General features: G+C 42.6%; 1 non-coding gene across 1 annotated transcript; it reads right to left on the reverse strand.

The window, feature by feature from the left end:
- Positions 1-514: 514 nt before the first annotated feature.
- Positions 515-596, reverse strand: trnas-gcu (transfer RNA serine (anticodon GCU)). The gene has a single exon. It is a non-coding gene; the product is annotated as a tRNA-Ser (tRNA).
- Positions 597-5,179: the final 4,583 nt, after the last annotated feature.

The raw sequence follows: 5,179 nt of genomic DNA on the forward strand, positions 1-5,179 counted from the left end.
ACATTATTTTCTACCAGTCCACGAGCTTTTATTAATTCAGTATTCGGGTCTCTGCTCCTCAACCGTTTCTAACATCTCACCTCTTACAAAAAAACACTCTGATCTATCGTCGGTAGTCGATGACCCCTCATTTTAAACTCCATCTGCCAAAGCATTGCTCACTCACTTAATCTATCAAGAAGATTTGAAAATAAATTTCTTGCCAAAGGATAATTTTCTGCATCTGCTCCCTCGCCATTTGCTTTTCCCATTTGTCTTTCACTTGGTGCAAATCCAGAGAAAGTAATGATGGAAGGAAGGAGGGGAGGAAAAATCCTGCTCCGTTTCGTGATCCCGATTTGATCTTCATTCCAGTGCAGTTTGGGTGAAGAATTCCAATTGTCTGTCTCAATTTTAATAAAGTATAACCAATTCTGGAATCACTGTCAAGATACTGACAAGAACAGGTTTCGAGGCTGACTTTGCACAGCAGCTCACCCAACATAAATAATACACGAAACAGCTCATAAACTAGCGACAAGGATGGGATTCGAACCCACGTGTGCAAAGCACAATGGATTAGCAGTCCATCGCCTTAACCTCTCGGCCACCTTGTCAATTGCAGACACATAGCTGTCACCTTCAGCACAGCTTCTGGCTGTGCAGCCAGCTGTGGAATGATGGAAATATATCTTCTGCAAGTAAATGAAGTTGGGAATGGAGCAGTGTGAAACATTTCCAGACCATGTCCAACACGTTTCTACTCAGTGTGAAAACCCACCACGGAAAGACTGGAACATACAATCATTTCATCACATCATGATTAACATCACTCAGACACCTGAACCATTAGGTCACTGATGAAGTCATGATGACCGAATTTCTCATGAAATGAAAACTGAACTAACTGACTGGAAGAATTGCTTTACACCCACATGATCAGCGAGGCACAGCATCAGGCCGACTTGTCGGGTGGTGTAAACAGATATCACTGCTTCTGATCTTCACCAGAACAGAGAGTGAGATGCAACATTGATCATCAAACAGACTGTGAGAGAATACAACAGAATAAAACACATGGAGAGACACTGTGGAATAACAAATAGATTTGATTGGAATGTTGAAATTTTGATTGGAATGGATAAAACACCAGAAACAGCAGATTAAAGTGGGATTCTCATCATTATATTGATCTGGGACAGAAAAGAGAAACTGATGGAAAGAAGAGAAGAAGGAAGAAAAGAAAGGATGGAACTGTTCAATCTTTTCAGTTTTTTCACTCGCCCATCAAAGCTGATAAAAAAAAGTTGCAAATAACAGAGAATTTCACCAAAAAGGGAGATTAAGTGTTGCTGAAACCTTGGATCGAAGGATGCCCCAAAAGATCACCTGTTTAACTGTCTCCTCACTGGGGGATTTCAATCAGTGAGCAATATTATTCTCTACTTTTTTTGTTAATTGGTCCCAGAACTGTCACTTGGAATTAATATCTGTGTTCCGACTCCTGAATAATAAAATTGTGAGTTTCTCGATATTTTCTGGACACAGTTCCTGCTGAAAGAACTAAGAACTCTTTTCTAATTTACACAATACAAAATACACACTCATCAAGCCTGCTAAGCTAGCATCCTTGGTGCTGCTCTCTCTTCTCCCAAACTTCATCTCATGTGACTGTTCCATCATCACTCTGACAGTGGGAGGGGTTGATCCCATTATCTTCAGCATTAACCCTTTACATCCTTATACCACACTGTCTGTCCAAAAAAAATGGGTGGAGGGAGCTTCCTTCATTTATCAAAACACCAACAGCAGCACAGTGGCGCAATGGTTAGCACCGCAGCCTCACAGCTCCAGCGACCAGGATTCAGTTCTGGGTACTGCCTGTGTGGAGTTTGCAAGTTCTCCCTATGTCTGTGTGGGTTTCCGCCGGGTGCTCTGGTTTCCTCCCACCTCCAAAAGACTTGCAGGTTGATAGGTAAATTGGCCATTGTAAATTGTCCCGAGTGCAGGTACGTGGTAGGAGAATGGTGGGGATGTGGTAGAGAATATGGGATTAATGTAGGATTAGTATAAATGGGTGGTTGCTGGTTGGCACAGACTCGGTGGGCCGAAGGGGCTATATCTCGAAATAAGAAAAGTAAAATAAAAGCTACCAGTCGTAAATCAACTCAAACCCATTAGAGAGATAGAGGGACACTGTCAGAGAACTTCCAGCATCCAGTCCTGACCTTGTCACACTCAGCAGCTTCTCACCCAGACCGCACTCTCATCAACACTGAACATTGTTACCGAGACCCTTCAAATACTGTTTATAAAAGGGAGAAAAATTCAAACTTTATCACAGCTAGATTGAATAGAACAAAGTTTAATATCTTCTCGTCGTCACTCGGTAACCACATGAGACAGTCGTTAAATCAGTAGCATAAATTATCAGCTGTAAGAATGTTTGTCATTGGGTTGAATCATTTCTGTGTGAGGAATGTTCCAGCATCATAAACCAGGGGAACGTGTTGACTGAGCTGTGTCTTCATCTCTTCTGGACAGTTCACCCTTCATTCTGCTCTGATTCACTTTCCCAAAGCGGATCTACAGATTCTCAAATCCGGAGACTGGGTTTTCTTATTTTGTTCCTTTTGATTTTTCTTGCTCCTGAATGTTAATATATTCCAACCTCGGATCAACCTTGCCCTGTCTCCCAGTCTTGGTTAAAAGCGACAAATAAAGGTAACAACATTCTCAAACATACAACACGGTCACATTCTGCTTCAGTGAGATTAATGCTGAGGCCGTTTCTGTGTCGAATGCGATTGTGAACAAATTTCTCTCAAGGAAATTGTGAGTGATCAAGTATTTGCACTGAATTTCTGTGCAAGAAGTGACAGTTCCAACCATCCATTCCCAAATCACTTCCTTCACAAAGACAAAGACTGTGCTGTCTTAACGTGTGAATCAACTTCACAAACAAATTTGAACTCGAAGTTCAGGAGAAGACAGAGATGTGAATGATTGACAGTGTAATCTTTAAATCATAATTTTCCGTTTCTTCGTTGAAGTGAGGCTCAACCCTAAGCCACTAGAGATCGCGGAAAGCTACAAACTTGGATCCAGAAATCAGAAAAGTAGTGAAACAGTTGGTGAGTACATTGTGACACTGAAGAATTTATCACCACATTGCAACATTGGCACATTCTTAGACCGTACATTATGAGACAGATTTGTGCTTATATTGGTGGATGAGGAAAGATACTAAACACACAAAATCCCAATTTGAGCTGGTGTGTAAGATTGCTCTTTCCACGGAGATAGCATCAAAGAATGCTCGTGAATTTCGTCCTATGCCAGTGACAGTAACACACTTCAGAGGATCTTAAACACACTGGTAAAATGGGCTTTCACACAACAGATAAAATTTTACACAGAGACTTGTGAAGTGATACAGTTTGGGAGGAAGAATGAGACAATGTACACCAATCTTTTTTGATCAAGGTTTGAAAAGGTTGCTCAGAGCAAACAGGACACTTGGCTCTATTAATAGAGGCATAGAGTAAAAGCAAATAAGTTATGCTAAACCTTTATAAAACACTGGGGCTGAATGACCTACTCCTGTACCTCCACGGAAAGCTTCCACTCCAGGCTCGGACACCCTCTTCAGGATCACTCTCCATACATCCCGCCACTCCACACACGGATATCTCCCTCAGGATCAGATCACAGCTCCACAGTCCTGCCACATCCAGTCGTGAATGGTGGTGGATAATTAAATAACTAACAAGATGAGGAGGCTCCAAAAACATTCACATCCTCAATGATGGTGGTGCTGAGCACGTCAGTGCAAAAGATGAAGCTGAAGCATTTGCAACCATCTTCAGTCAGAAGTATTAAGTGGATTTGATCTGTGCTAATTTCAGCTCCTCATGCTCGCTGGTGCCTTGGTTCTCTGGTGCTAATTTCAGAGTAAATCATGCAGCTTGACAATTGGAGCCAAAGAAAAAGACACAGGAGAGTTTGAAAGTGCCAAAACCTGGGATTGAACCAAGAACTGTTTAACTGTTAGTACAGCACGAACTCAACAAAGCTATTTCAACAACACACTAAAGCCACCATTCTGTCACTGCTTTGGAAGACAATATATACATTAAAGTGTTTGTAAAAAGTTACAGAACACAACATGTGAGTAATATTCCCCATTGTTTTCTCAGTACTGAGGGATTGTGAAGTGGGACACAGCCAGAAGTCCCACTGAGCCACACTGACCCTGAGCTGTGAGTGAAATGAGATAAAGTTCAATCTTTAGCAGAGAGATTCTGGAGAGAGGTAAGAGTCCTGAATCAAGGAAAGACTTTCTGACACAATAAAAGCAAAATACTGCAGATGCTGGAAATCTGAAATAAAAACAAAAAGTGCTGGAAATACTCAATAGCTCTGGCAGCATCTGTGGTGAGAGAAACATAGTTAACGTTTCTGGTCTGTGACCTTTCATCAGAACTGACACAGGTTAGAAAAGAATTAGGTTTGAAACAAGTGACTGGGAGGGGCATGTGGGAGAGAACAAAGGGGAAGGTGTTTGATAGTGCAGAGCTAAGGAGAGATTAAATAACAAAGCTGTCCTGGGACAAAGGCAAAGAGTGTGTTTATGCTTGTGGTTGCCTGACACCAGTCATGCTCTGATGTTATTGAACACAATGTTCAATTCACAAGGCTGGAGAGTGCCGAATCAAAAGGTCAGGTGCTGCTCCTCGAGCTTGGGTTGATTTTCACTGGAACACTGGAACAGGCCAAAGACAGAAATGTTGACATGAGAGCAGGGGAGAGTGTTGAAATGGCAAGCAACCCTAGCTCAGGATCATGCTTTCGGCCTGAGCAGAGCTGTTCCATCTAATCTGCGTTTGGTCTCCCCAGTTTAGAGGAGACCGCATTGTGAGCAGTGAATACAGTATACATAATTGAAAGAAGTACAAGTAAATCGCTGCTTCACCTGAAAGGGCTTCAGATAATGAGCAGAGAGGAGGGAAAAGGGCAGGTATTATATCTCCTGCGATTGCATGGGAAGGTGCCTTGGGAAGGGGACGAGGTATTGGGGGTAATGGAGGAGTGGACCAGGGTGGCGCGGAGGGAACAATCCCTTCGGAATGCTGACAGGGGAGGGGAGGATGCGTTTGGTGGTGGCATCACGCTGGAGGTGGCGGAAATGGTGGAGGAT

Source organism: Heterodontus francisci, unplaced genomic scaffold, assembly GCF_036365525.1.
Source record: "Heterodontus francisci isolate sHetFra1 unplaced genomic scaffold, sHetFra1.hap1 HAP1_SCAFFOLD_148, whole genome shotgun sequence".
Lineage (NCBI taxonomy): Eukaryota > Metazoa > Chordata > Chondrichthyes > Heterodontiformes > Heterodontidae > Heterodontus > Heterodontus francisci.